This window comes from Prinia subflava, chromosome 3 (genome assembly GCF_021018805.1).
Source record: "Prinia subflava isolate CZ2003 ecotype Zambia chromosome 3, Cam_Psub_1.2, whole genome shotgun sequence".
Taxonomy (NCBI): Eukaryota; Metazoa; Chordata; class Aves; order Passeriformes; family Cisticolidae; genus Prinia; species Prinia subflava.
Window position 1 is genome coordinate 86,752,125 of NC_086249.1, and position 14,804 is coordinate 86,766,928.

Below are 14,804 nucleotides of genomic sequence, written 5' to 3' on the forward strand. Positions count from 1 at the left end.
CCTGAGTCTGGCTACATCACAAACTAAGATATTTATCCACAGTTGTCAGTCACAAATCCAGTGTAATTGTTCAGACAGTATAAAGGGGATTTATATGTCAGTAGCCCTGAGGTCTCAACTGTACTATATTGTGACAGTTCATTAAAGAATCATTTTGTCTACCTACCTATCTGTCATCTAGTTTAGGTTATTACTATAAGAGGCTGTATGAAATAAAGCTCATGTAAGATTTTTCTTATTTGTAGAGTTCAGCAACCCAATGAGTTTTTCCTTCAGAAAGGCACTTCTCTGGGACCTTAAGAGAAGGAATACAACAACATTTGCATGGATTCATCTTGCAAAAGAGACCAAATGCATCCCCACCTTTGCAGCCATAAGGTCACTTCTGGGTTTGGTAAGAATTTGTGTCAAATTTAAAACAGCCAGATATTACCTACTATTTAACACTACATCCGCAGTAATGCATTGATTTCTCATGGTTCTAACATCAAAGCAAATAATGAAGTTTGTATTTTCTTTATGACATGTGAGGTTATGAAAACTTAATAATAAGATTCTGAGGAGAAATTATTTCCCAACATCACATTTTAGTATTTTTGAAAGTGACTCTTTATACAAAACAATGTTCTTTTTTTCTTATTACAGGAAATCAAAAGCTGTAACTACTAAGCTGTGGTCCAATAACAACATCTACTATTTTCAGAAATGTATGTTACAGTACAAGTAATAAATACAAAGAATTGAGAAACTTTAGGTGTTTTGAGCTTTGAAAGGATTCAGTGAGTTATTCTCTGGCAATGGTACAGAATACTTGTTTTTTCTTGGAGCCTTTGAAGTATTCGGACTCTGAACAGGTTAATGTTAAGTCAGAATACAACCTGAATCCTGTCTAAAACACTTTTATGTTTTGCCCACATTCTACCAGCCAGAACAACATCAGTTTAAGAGTCTTTAGTAATAGTTACTAAAGAGAAGTAAGTCTATTTCACTTACCAAAGCCAGTATGATTTTTCTTAGTTTTTTTCTCTTTTACTAATGCTTTATTAAATCAAGTTGATTTTTTTTTATTCCTATAAGTACATGCACAAAAATCACTTGAATATCTCTTTCTTTGCCAAAAGAGAGCCAAGTTTTTAGTGGGAGATTTTAAATCTACTTTGTGATTTTGAGAGTGTCATCAGTAATTTCAGAAATACACGATCTTCAGAGCATATTAAATAGTTTTGTCAGCAGTCCACTTCCACAGATATTTTTCAGGTGACAAGAAAAGAGGGAGGGAAAAGTAAGTGACAGACACTGTAAATCAGATATATTTAATTTGCAATATAAGTTTGGGGCAAGAAACTGAGAAGCAGGAAAACATGATACATTTCCCTGGTGGAATCAATTTATGTGACCTAAAGTTTCAGCAGAGTGAAAAAGGACCAAGCGAGGAAGAGGGTCAGAAAGCCACTTCAAAAGAAATCATAGTCAGTGCTCAAAAAGATAGGGAGTTAAAAAGTTTTCACAGGAGTATAGTAGCAACTGCCCCGTAAAGAAGTTCAGGGATGACTTCCAGCCTTCCTCCTGACCTTCCTCCTGGGATGGCTCATTGTGTGGGCTGCAGTGGGAAAATAAAATGTTCCGTGAGTATGGGTGTTATCACATATTCTCCCTGGCAACAAGAACAAGCACAGTGTGTGACTTAAATTATCACTGTCATCTTAAACTGATTTCTGGCTAAGTGATGCACTGAACTCTGCTGAGAAGTGTTGCAGAAGGCAAAAAACTCCTGGAATAAAGAAGTGGGGAGAGAAAATTGATGAAAATAATGAAAACAGGTGTAGAAAGGAGGAAAAATATAGTTCTTCTGCGTAGAAAAATGAAACTAGAAAAAGACATTAAGAGAGAAAACCCTTTCCTAAAATGTGCAGTGTACATCCTCATATCACAGAGAAAGCTTTTTTCTTACTTGTTTAGGACACCACAACTTCCTAGTGAATAGTGCTCCAAAAATCTTAAATTCTTATGTGGTTTGCTGCCTCACAAAAGCTTCCATTGAGCAATAGTCACAAAAGAGACAAAAGAGAAAGAGAACCCTAAAAGATGTTTAGCTGGAGGCAGTATCTAGAGAGAAAAGTAATCTGCAAGAAAGGTATGGCTGAAAAGAAATAAAAGTTGTTGTCATGGTAAGAAAGAGGTAAATACAAGTCCATATTTTTACATGTGGATTCTGAATGATGGCAATAAAAATTTGCCTGAGCCCGTTACACTTCGGCATGTCCCTATCATATACCTCAAATATTTTTATTTTTTCCTTTAATTTTTCAGCAGCACTTTTAGTATATTTCTTTGGAGGCAAATGTGTAAAATTATTAAGAGTAATAGACAGGATTTTCTTTCTAAGGAAATTCCTTATATATAAACTATATAATATTTTCTGATTCCTTATTTTCCTCCATTATATTTACTTAGTCCTTCTTTGTACCACTCAGTGTCCTTGTGCTCCCTCATTATTATCACAATTACTATTTAAGTATCTTCATAGATAAATCCCTTCTGCCCTTCATCCTTCAGGTGCACTCATCAGATGGCTCCTAGAAAATTCATTCAAATTTCTCACACTGTGTTATGTAAGTTCAATGTGATGCCATCAGCTGGGAAAAAGAGCTGATTTCTACCTGTTCTGAAAAGCACACGTTATCAATAGATAAACAGAGAAGGGAAATCTTAACTTTCTCTTGCCATGTTTTTAAGATAGTCCAGCATAATCCAAAGGAGTACAAATTCACACACTGAGGTCAACAGACATATTCTTCTACCCCTGCTATCCTTAGGATGGCTCCTTTTTCAGGTTAAAGAACACCAAAACATCTTTTGTGTATATAAATACATCTCTTTACAGGAAGAGGATAGGACACGTTGCATTGTAGCAACTTTTTGAATGTACTAATAGTGTGAGAAGAGTGGAAACATTAATGTTAAGCAGTGGTTTGGAGCAAGATTTTTTAACAGGAGAATGTATCAGGTGGTTTTGTTTTTTTTTTTTAATTGACATATTTATGTTATGTTCAAGTATAACCTTGATTCCTAAGTTTTTGGTCTCAGTTGCAAAAGAAATCAGTGCAAGAAAAGATATCACTAGATGTCTGGTATGAACTCATCTCTTATCTCAGACTTTCTGAGCAGATCTGGGCACCCAGTGTTGCATCTAGAAGAAGGAAGCTCAGATTTGATTATGTTGTGTGTTGTAGAAACAGAGATCAGTTGTCCCAGTCTGGACAAATAGAGGTGTCATGGGAAAAGTCTTTGGGACACTGCATCTTTTTTAGGATTTTCTTGCAGAGCAGTGGGTTTTCTGTGTGTCTGTCTCACAATCTCTGTCCCTAGCACTCAATTTTCCCAGCCTTGGGTAAGAAGACACACATTTTTGGGGTAAACATTTTCAAGCTTGTATCCAATTTGTACAGGGCCCAAATAAAAAAAAATAATTTAAAAAAAAGCATCATATTATTCAAAATTTCTTTCTATTGCTCTTCTGTTTTCAACCTCAGGCAACTGACAAGCTGTCATTACCTAGCACAATTCACTCTAAAGAGTGATGGATGCTGCAAGTAATACAGCTATGATGGAACATAGCTCACTGTGCAGCCAAACCTGGCTGATAAACTAGGTAAGAGCTTTGGCAGCAAGTCTGAACTGAGCTTCAAGCCATCCTGGCAACAACCTCTGGGGACTGTGACATGACTCTACTTTATCTATCACAGCCTCAGGACTGTACAATTGTTCCCAACCCTGCTCCAAATCTCAGCTGTCCTCTGTGTTGTCAGCTGCTGCTGCCTCACTGAATTTCTGTCTCACCTGAGTGCTTCTCCTGCTCCAGCCAGGCACATGACATTTAGAGATTGTGGGAATTAATGTCTCAGAGTGGAAAATTTAAGTGGGTCTCAAGCACACTCCAATATCAAAGGCAGACACTAGAGTTCATGAGTAGAACAATGAGTAGAATTGCACTGGGCTGTAGAAACTTACAATCACATTTAATGCCTCGAGTTTTTTATGTTGTGACAGCATATAAGCTATGTTGGCATCTTTTTTTTTCTTTTCCTAAGCTGGATGTTAGAAAGAGACAAAGCACAAAGAAACAAAGACTAAGGAATAGACAAAAAAAAAAAAAAAAAAGGTTTTGTCAATCTAAAATATTGCCAGGTTTGAGTCTAATCTCTGTTTTCATGTGTATTCATCAGCTTTCCTTGCCTTTACAGTGTCCTTCTGAAAGCAAAATTTCCTAAAGAATTTGTTCCTCTTTAAAGGTCAGACAGCTGGGTTGCTATCACACAAGGAACATTTGCAGAATGAGCCCTCACATGAATACATTCAAATACCTTGTACATATGTAGTCAGCTCTTTCTCTTTTATAAAAGAGGTCAAAGTAAAGCAAGATTTCATGAAAAGATAGAAACATTTTATGGAAATATCATTTATATTAGATTCTATACAATTATAATTTATATAATACTCCCTCCTGTAAGACTGCTTCTCACCTGGAGCACTGCATCCAGCTGTGGGGTCTCAGCATAGAAAGGACATGAACCAATTGGGGTGGTCCTCCAGAGGAAGGCCACCAAGATGATTAGAGAGGTGGAGCATCTTTCCCATGAATTTAGGAATTGGGATGGTTCAGCCCAGAGAAGGGAAGGCTCTGTGGAGACTTTATAGAATCCCACACCTAAAGGCAGCCTACAAAGAGGCTGGAGAGGGACTTTTACAAAAGCATGGAAGGACAAGAGATACGGGCTTTAAACTGAAAGAGACTGAGTTTAGATTAGAAATTAGGAGGAAACTCCTTAAGGGTGGTGAGGCACTGGAACAGGTTGCCCAGAGAAGATGTGGATGCCCCATCTCTGGCAGTGTTCATGGACAGGTTGGATGGGGCTTTGAGCAGCCCAGTCTAGTGGAAGGTGTCCCTGCCCATGGCAAGGGGCTTGGAACTAGTGGGTTTTAAAGGTCCAGTCAACCCATGCCATTCTATGATTCTATGATAATTACATATGTATACTGCCATTAAAAGTAGAAACCAGAAACAAAATACAGTTTTTGAATGATCACTACCAAAGCTAACAGTAAATTTAGAAAATGTTAGGAAGAGGGACAGGGTACTATATACCCTGCTACTGATTTTACAGAAGAGTGGCAGTGATGAGCATTAGAGGAGACAGGGCTGGCATGAAAATGATCTCCAGGAGGAGGAGAAGTAATTATTAAGAAGTAGAGCAACCAAGTTATAAAGCAGGAATGAGCTGGCCTGCTAGGAGTGTGCTGCTGGAAGTCTTGAGAGAAAGTTGACTAAAGAGAGAGAAAGCTGATACATGTCAGTGGGTTTTAAAGCTCATACCTGAATATGTGAGCTGTTAATACACACTTCTATTTAGCAGCTTTCTGTCTTAATCAAAACAGTCTCCAGAACTGGAACAATTATTTTAGAAATATATCTGTCCACTTAAAAACAGAAGTAGCAACAAGAATAATAAAACTCCCTCTCTCTTGGAAACACATACCTAAGAATTTCTCTTGCACCCATCCAATAAACTAGTCTACAAGAACAAAAAAGTTTATCATAGGACTGTTTTTATTAGCTTTGAAACAATGAGAAATAAAGCTGGTAGCACAATAATACACATTCTTAGTAGGATGCATAATAGAAAGAATAAAGACATTTTAAAAGTATGAAAAAGTGTAGATTTATTTCCTTCTTCAGGGAAAAGTTTTCCTTCTAAACAATAAAAACCTCATTCACAGAGAAAATACTCCTTCCAATATGGGTGATTCAAGCATATTCCCATTTCACAGTAAATGAATAATGCAAAATATAAGTAAGAGTGTTCCTATAGGTCTTTGAAGATGATTTTTTTTTTTTTACCTTTTGCAGACATCAAGAGCATTAGTCTGCACAACTGCATCTACTCTCAAAACTTGTGGGGCTGGGAGTGGAGTCCCATACCTGTAGTGCTGAGTTCTGAGTATGTTAAACCCTTTCTGGCACTATCAAAGTAACATTTTATGCTTTGTACATTTCCAGTCCTGCTGAAAAACTGCTGTTCCTGACTTGAAGCCAAATCTGAACTTTCTTTTTAACAGCTGGCTACCCTTGTGACTAACCACTCAGGAGTGCTATTATTGTCTTCAGTGCCAGACTCCTACAACATGCAGATAGAAGCGGTTTTTATTTCCTTCAGTTCCTGCTAAACTGACATGCATTCCACTCTCCTGACTGAGGCCTTTTCAAGTGGTAATTTCTTTAACAGCAAAGAAAAATCAATTCAAATTAAGATAGGAGTGTGAGACCAAACTTTCTCATCAAGTACTGCAAGCAATAAATCATTAAAAAGTTAATAACCTTAAATAGCGTGATATTTGATGATCACCACAGTGGCATTATATTTAAAAATGAGATAGCATAATCTGTACTCATAGTGCCAGCCTTCATGTTTTGTCTTAGCCTAACCTTGAAACACCTGAGATGTCTCCAGCATCTGCCTGACTGCCTACCTGTCTTCCTGGGCTTTAGGCAGGCCTCTCTGTTGGAGCAGAGAGGAGCTCTGTTTAATCTGCTGCTCCAGAAAATCCTCAAACCTCCTCGACACACAGATCACAGATAGCATGTGATACACAATGTGAAGTCTATCATGTAAGTTAAACATCTTGTTTTACTGCTACTTCATGACCACATCAACTGTGCTAAACAAATACAGTGAGGAAAGAAATGGATAACAATCAGCAACATGAAATTGTTCGCAGTGCTGAATACAAATTTTGAATGAATCACCACAGAAACTAAATTTAAAGGACATGAATTCCACAGATTTTAAATAACCATTCTGAGATATCCAAATAAGTATGGGATTCACTGGAACATAGGTCAGAAAAGGTCTCCAAGTGCAGCTATCAAGCATAAACATGAAGTTCTTCCTAACTAGCACACACAAAGGTCAGAGTGAGCAAGGGCCTCTTATCTTTTTGAGAAAAAGTTCTTGTATCTTTTTGAAGTGGGAAGATTTACATCAGCTGAAGTGAAAAAGACAAGCTGTACAGAATATAGACAGTTTCAACACTGTCATGCTTCTGATACACCTCTGTTACAAGGGCCTATGTGACCTGAAGATTTCTCTGAAATAAACCACGCAGTATGTTTATGTATACAACTTTTCCATGTGGTCAAAAATTTGTCTTTATATTCAGAAGTGAAAGAAAGATTTCTAGAGATAGAATTAGCATACAGTTGTGTTCAGTAAAGAAAGACCTCTTTGCTTATCAAAGGTATGAATATAACTAAAAAGAGCAAGCTTAGCTGTTGTTGTGAGTTGACCCTGCCTGCACTCCAGGTGTCCACTAAAGCTGCTCTGTCACTCCCCATCTCAGCTGGAAAGGGAAGAGAAAATATAGCAAAAGGCTTCTGTTATAAAAGTCAGGGAGTTACCCTCACTCACCAATTACCCTCATGGGCAAAACAGACTCAGCTTGGGAAAGTTGGTTTAATTTATTACAACCAAATCTGAGTAGGGTAATGACAAAACCAAACCTTTAAACACCTTCCAACCACCCTTCCCTTCTTTCCAGATTCAACTTTATTCCCTATTGCTCTACCTTCTCTCCAACATCTGCAAAGGGGAGTGGGGGCTATGGTCTGTTCATCACACATTGTTTCTGCTGCTCCTTCCTCCTCAGCAGGAGGATTCTTCACACCCTTCCCCTGCTCCAGCATGGGGTCTCTCCCACTGGAAAGAGTCCCTCATGAATTTCCCTGGTAAGCCATTCACACAGGCTGCAGTTCTTCACCCACTCTTCCAGCACTGGTCCCTTCCACAGGGTGCAGTCCTTCAGGAACCAGCTGATCCAGCTTGGGTCCTCACAGGGTCACAAATTGTGCCAGCAAACTAGATCCAGCATGGACTTCTCTCTCCACAGATACTGCTATATGCCTGCTCCAGCACATTTTCCATCGATTTGCAGACTTCTCTGGCCATCCATTTCCTCTGGCATGGGGCTGTATGGGCTGCATTGAAGGATCTCTCCTCCAGTGTCAGCTTCCATGGGCTGCAGGGGCACACCTGCCTCACCATGGGCTGCACCATGGGCTGCAGGGGAATCTCTATCCAACATCTGGAGCAACTCCTCTCCTCTCCTCTCCTCTCCTCTCCTCTCCTCTCCTCTCCTCTCCTCTCCTCTCCTCTCCTCTCCTCTCCTCTCCTCTCCTCTCCTCTCCTCTCCTCTCCTCTCCTCTCCTCTCCTCTCCTCTCCTCTCCTCTCCTCTCCTCTCCTCTCCTCTCCTCTCCTCTCCTCTCCTCTCCTCTCCTCTCCTCTCCTCTCCTCTCCTCTCCTCTCCCAGAGCAGACAGCCACGTGATATACTTCAAGACAAATATTTCTGATAAGCCTCTCATACAGTATAACTCCACAGTATAGACCTCAAAGACCTTTCACAGGAATTTATAATATTCAAAGTCATCAATATTTCAAAAATAATATTTTTATTTTTACTTAGTTTGAAGACACTACAGATGAATGGAAAGAGCCACGTACCTTTTTTAGTAAAATGCTTAAAGATTTTGTTTTGAGAAATTTTTGTTATGAATCCATATTGCTACCAAGAATGATTGGTACGTGATCAAAATTGCTGACATGCTGTTTCATTTTTTGAATGGAAGTAAATGAGGATTTTCCTAGAATTTTAGTGGGGACGTGAATTCTTTAAGCATCTTATAAAAGGCTATATTCAAGCATGTGAATTTGATGGGACTTAGGCTGAGTTCATTGGCAGGTCCAAAGGAAAATTATTCATGAAAGTAGAGCTTTCTAGGTAATTTGGAAGCTTTCAAAGTCATATTTGTCACTGTGCACGAATTTAAAATCTCCACAGTTTTAAGACCAGATTTATTCTGCTGAAAAATTGATAGACTACTAATGGGAAGAAAGGTTATGTATTTCATAGCCTTTTCAAACTGACTGTAGTTATTTGGAGTCACATAGAATTTTATACATTAGAACCATGTCTTTGGAGAAACACTAGTAAATGGCATTCCAGAGACATACTCAAGGGCTCCAATCCAGATCAAGTAATTCTAACAATTATCACCCAGAAATAAAAAGAAAAAAAAACCCATGAATATTACCATCATGGAATTATGTACTAATTTCAAGATATTCAAGAAACTAGAAAGTTTAGATGTTTTTTGCTATAGAAACACTTCACCAAAGAGTCATATGGTTCAAAGACTGCATCTTTGACTTTCTTTAATCTGTATGAGTTTGTACTAGCTGAAGATCAGATTCATCAGATTTGATTTCCTGTGCATTCTTGGTCTTGGTTTTAATTTAATTGCTCAACCTTAACATTACAATAAAACAGCTGATTTATAGCAACCCCATTGCATCGAGATGTGCAGTTTAAATTTTGTTTCCTCTAAATAGAGGCAGCCTTCTCATATAATGAATTCACATTTACCTCCAATAGCAACTAAAATCCATTAACTTCACTGAAACTAGTCATGTGTAGAACATTAAGCATGTGTATATGATTTTTGCAGAATGTATCTAATTTTATTCTCATTAAAACATAAGAGTGTATTTTTGAGAAAAAGGGAAATTGGGATAAGTTTTTTAAACTGCTCATTTTTAGCTGGGGTAGAGTTAATTTTCTTCACAGTGGCTGGTATGGGGCTGTGTTTTGGATTCCTGCTGAACGCAGGATTGATAATATAGAGATTTTTTGTTATTGCTGAGCAGGGCTGACAGAGTCAAGGCCTTTTCTGCTTTTCCTACTGCCACACTGGGAAGGAGACTGGGGGTGCAGGGGAGATTGGGAGGAGACACAGGCTGGACAGGTGACCCCAACTGACCAGAGGGATATTCTGACCATACGATATCATGCTCAGCATGTCAACTGTGTGGAAGAAGAAGGAAGGGGGAGGCATTTGAAATAAGTGTTTGTCTTCCCAAGTCACAGCTATGCATGATGGGTGTCTGCTCTCCTGGAGATGGCTGAACACCTGACTGCCCATGGGAAGAAGTGAACGCTTTGTTTGGCTTTGCCTGTGTATGTGGCTTCTGCCTTCCCTATTAAACTGCCTGTATCTCACCCCATGAGTTTTCCTGCTTTTACCCTTCCAGTTCTCTCCCTAGTCTCTGTCTGGTGGGGGAGTGAGCTGCTGTCTTGAGGTTAAACCACAAGAGTCCTTTTTGGCACCCAACATGATGCTCAAAGGGTTGAAGATAACAACAGATTCGATTGGGATACATTAGTTTGAATTTATAGCAGTTAGTGCTGTTTAACTAGTAATAATAAGGCTCCTGTCATTGCCATGGGGCTCACTTTCTTTACTATATTTAGAGTCTAGAGCTTGTTAGCAGCCACTTTTTCTTTTGCTGCTTGCTGTAGTTCTGTACTGCTGATTGCTTACTGAACTGTGTCTAGGAACGTTTTGATAACAGCCACAGCAAAGTTCCTGGGCTGGCAGGTGGCCAGGGTGCTGCTTTTGCTTTCCGTGCTGCTTTGCCAGACAGGCTGGAACTCCAGTGTGGCCTTGAGTTGAGGGGGCTGTGACAAGGGAAGGAGTTGGACCAGAGATGCACCTGAGGGCCATGCAGGGCCCCCACCAGAGCCTGAGGGAGGACAGGGCTTGTGACCCTGTGAGCAGCCTGGGTTGGAGCCGTGTGCTGTCAGGCCTTGTGACACCACAGGGAGTAGTTCATGAAGAACTCTGCCCCATGGGAAGGACCCACCCCACACTGGAGAAGTCCAAGAAGACTGTCTTCTCCCCCATGGAGAGCAGGGGAAGCAAAGATTCCCTTGAGGCCTGTGGTGCAGACCACGGTGAAGCAGCTGTCCCTCCGCAGCCCAGGAGGACCAGGAGGAGGCTGCATCAGGGTGGGCTCTAGCAGGAGCCCCTCCTTGTTAGTCAGGCTGGGAACAAAGGGAGGAGCTCATTCCAATGTTAAACCAGATAATCTGGCCCAAAAGGACCGGGGTGGAGAATGCAATGGAGGGGCCTTGAAATTAAATGAGCACAGATTTGAGTTTTGTGTTACAGGAATTACTACAGCGTGTGTACTCTAATGCACTTAGATATCCATAAAGCAGTTATAGTTTTTAATTTCAAAGTATTTGAACCATCCTGGGAGACAGGATTAGGAGTCAGGGCTCTCCTACATGAATTGGATTACCACTGGACTGTGAAGTCTGCTGTGCAGTTCAAGACCAAAGGACCTGCTCTATTTTAACATTTAGTGTGCTGACAAGGTGCTGTCTTGCTCTCACTAAACATGATAACTTGCATTCCAGAGATGCTCATGAGTGTCTTAGCCAGATGTTCTCTTGAAACGAAAGAATTGAAACCATCTAAATTAGATGTGAATTCTCAGATGCATTGCTGAGCTGTAGCAGGATTATTGGTGTGGGCAAAGGGGAGAAAATAAAATAAAAAAAGAAATAATATTTTTTGACTTGATCCAGATTTGTTTCCAGTGCTTTGGGTGTTAATGTTGCATAACAAAGTCTTTTAATTTCTCTGGGAAATTACAAAATTTTAAAGTATTTTTTCTGACTCTTCACTGAGTAAATCTGTTTTACCATTGAACCAACAATCTGAAGTTTTTGTCTAGCTCAGAAAAAAAACTGTCAGAGGTTCAGACAGAAGTTGAAAAAAACATTTTTACCATACAATGACAATGAAAGAAAATTTATTCCAGAGCACATCTTTAAATTACAGAAATATCGTATTTGCTGCAGTAAAAATATATAGTGGCTCAGAAAGGAGAGGAGGGAAGAAATTTTCCAGTTGCTGATTTGTGCATTACACAAAGGTATGAGTATATTTTAATCCTATGTAATTTTGTATTAAGGGGAGGGAATTAAAATCTCCTTTTATGCGAAGTAATATTATACTCTGTATGAAAATTCAGCCTGAAGGTCAGATAATGCTAAATGAGGATCAGTCTTCTCCTGCAGTCTCAGTACAGAAAGGTAGCTAGCTTTGATCTCCCAATTATTTACTCAAACTGCCAAGGCTTTTTTAGCTCCTTGAAGATGGAGCAGATTTCAGTTACATTCATGTCAGGGGCCAAGGCTGAGCCTTAACCCCAGATGGGGATTGAACTCCCAACCTTCCAGTGCAAGGATATGTTTGACTCCAGGTCACTTGCTTAAACATTCTGTCATGTACAAAATTCCATGCGCCAAATTAAATTTATTTACTAGTCTGGTTTATGCTCCTCAGTCAAGCCCACACAAACTTTAAGAACCAACCCACCTGAAGCCATTTTCACTTTTACAAGACTCTTTCTTCCTCAACAGGTATCTTGACTGCTGTATTTTTAGAGAAGTAATTTTTTGTAAAAGTTCTCAGTTCTATTTGAGAGCACCGATCAGATGGTCTTCCTAAGAGAAGCATGATCTGTTTGGGTTTAAACATTTCAAAAAAGAGTCCTCCATTTAATTCCCTGATCATCATTCTGAATTTATTTCCTGACTAGTTCACCTTAAAAATTTGTTATGCAAATCACTTGCTCGCTTGTGTACCTCCTGCTACAATCTCTGGTCAGATGCCATTTCTAATGCCAAGCCTTTCTGTATCCCAACTACCTCACACGATTCTGGTCCTGCCTGCACTTCCCGTACCAGCACATCTCCTGGAGTATAGGGGCTTCCAGCTCAGTCTCCATCCTCAGATTAATGATTCATAGAACCTTTCCATAAAGTCCTGCTGACTGGGTTTTTAAACAATCCAAGTGTCAGTGTCACAAGCTCATGCTAGTGAATGAAATCCTACATTTGCCAGAATCCAGAAGAGGAGAGTTTGGGCTTGAGGGCATTGCAACAAGATCAGCAGGAGTTCACCCTGACTCAGGAAGGGCCATGGGATGAGTCCATCAGCCACGTGCAGAGCTGAAATGTGTAATGCACTGCCACCCTCAGCAGTGATGGGAACTTTGCTCAGTTCTGTTCAAGAAGAGATGGAATTAAGTCTGGGAGAAAAATAAAGTGAAGATACTTCAATGACTGTGATCAAGTTGATGAATTATATCTGTAAGTATGGATTTCATGGAGCTACTCAGACAAAATGGTTATCACTAAGCCATTATAATTTTCCATAAAAAACTCTTGAAAGCCAGTATTTTGCATTTTTATAAACTATGAGCTACATTCTGCTCTCTAGCTAATTGTTTAATTCATATAATATAAATTAAGGTTTTTCATAATGACAGAACAAAATATAACCTTATATAGCCTTAACTTTCCCATGAACAAGTTGCATTTTTAAGGAAAAATAAATAGAATAAATCCTTTGATCAGTGAAGGGTTTTCTTATGCTCTGAAACAGCATTAAGTTACAGTTCAAACTATTACTTTCATGTGGGAGATATGAATGAGAAGAAAAATTGTACTGATCCTTTTTATTAAAAGGACTATTCATCTAAGCACTGTGTTGCAGTGTCTGAGGGCTGTAAAGAGTAACATTCTTCCCTGTTCAGCTCTAAGTCACAAGCAACGAGGAAAACCTCCAAAGATACACAAAAGATGTTGGTCAGACTGAGTAGGATCATTATACCAACTCATACTTGGTTCAACTGGCAAAACAGAACACTGGCCAAGTCCCACATATGCCAAGAACTGAGAAAGAAGGCTTTGATGCACAGTCTACTTTTATGATTTTAATTTGTATTTATTTAGGAAATGTATTACAGTCAGCTATGTAGAACACTTTCACAATACTCTGTTTCATTAGAGCTATGTTCTGAAGCTGATGCAATCTGGGCATGAGCTAAAAAGACCATGAAATAAAGAATTCAATCAGTACAGCAAAATGCAAAATGTGCTTATTCAGTGGTTTCTTGAAAGGACAAACAAACCATATTTTGGTTGGAAGTAGAGTGTAAATTTCACTTCTTATTAAAAGAATCTTTTTTGGTCTTTTTAATCTTTAAGAAACAGTAGGATAGAATACTTTTATGGTTCCATCCATTGGAAAATACAAATTCATATTTAGAGCAGAATATTTTTGGGATGTTGCAGGAAATGCTTAGCATGTATTCACACACTCAGAATAGATGTTTGAACACTTTAATATCAAAACAGGTGAGCAATTTTCAAGCTATTTAAATGTAGCTGGCAACCGTCAAAGAGAAGATAGCAAGATTTTGTTGGTACATACTGTGGGAATGAAACAATGACCCAATCCCTGGCACATAATGTAAAACCTTCTCTGCATTTGAAAGCAGATTCCAGATGGCAGCTATACATATATATCTGTACCATTAGTGCCATTCTGCACCATTCCACAGTACTTACTGGGATTTCCTACAGCGTTTTCAGACATTAACAAATTCATCACAGAAAGGCAGAACTGATTGCTTCAGACAAACATAAATCATATCCGATAAACTCCCTTTGAAAATATCTATGAATGTGCCATTTCCCCCTAAAAGTATAGTGCTGATGGAACTCATCTAAACATCTGAGCTAGTCTCTTCACTAGACTAGACTTCTTCACAACTGATGGAGGAAAATGACTCACCGAAAAAGAAGAAGAAGAAGAAGAAGAAGAAGAAGAAGAAGAAGAAGAAGAAGAAGAAGAAGAAGAAGAAGAAGAAGAAGAAGAAGAAGAAGAAGAAGGAGAAGAAGGAGAAGAAGGAGAAGAAGGAGAAGAAGGAGAAGTCAGATACATTCTCTCCAGAGAGCTTTCTTTAGTTGAATGTTTCTTTGATAACTGATTCAAATTTAGAGCCAAGTTAAGGTGAGATAAATGTTACTTTATGTATGAAAACCATCAG

General features: G+C 39.0%; 1 long non-coding RNA gene across 1 annotated transcript; it reads left to right on the forward strand.

The window, feature by feature from the left end:
- The first annotated feature begins 247 nt into the window (after positions 1 to 247).
- LOC134548672 (uncharacterized) lies at positions 248 to 7,181 on the forward strand. Its single transcript, XR_010079859.1, has 2 exons — positions 248 to 394; positions 5,909 to 7,181. It is a non-coding gene; the product is annotated as an uncharacterized LOC134548672 (long non-coding RNA).
- The last annotated feature ends 7,623 nt before the right edge of the window (positions 7,182 to 14,804 follow it).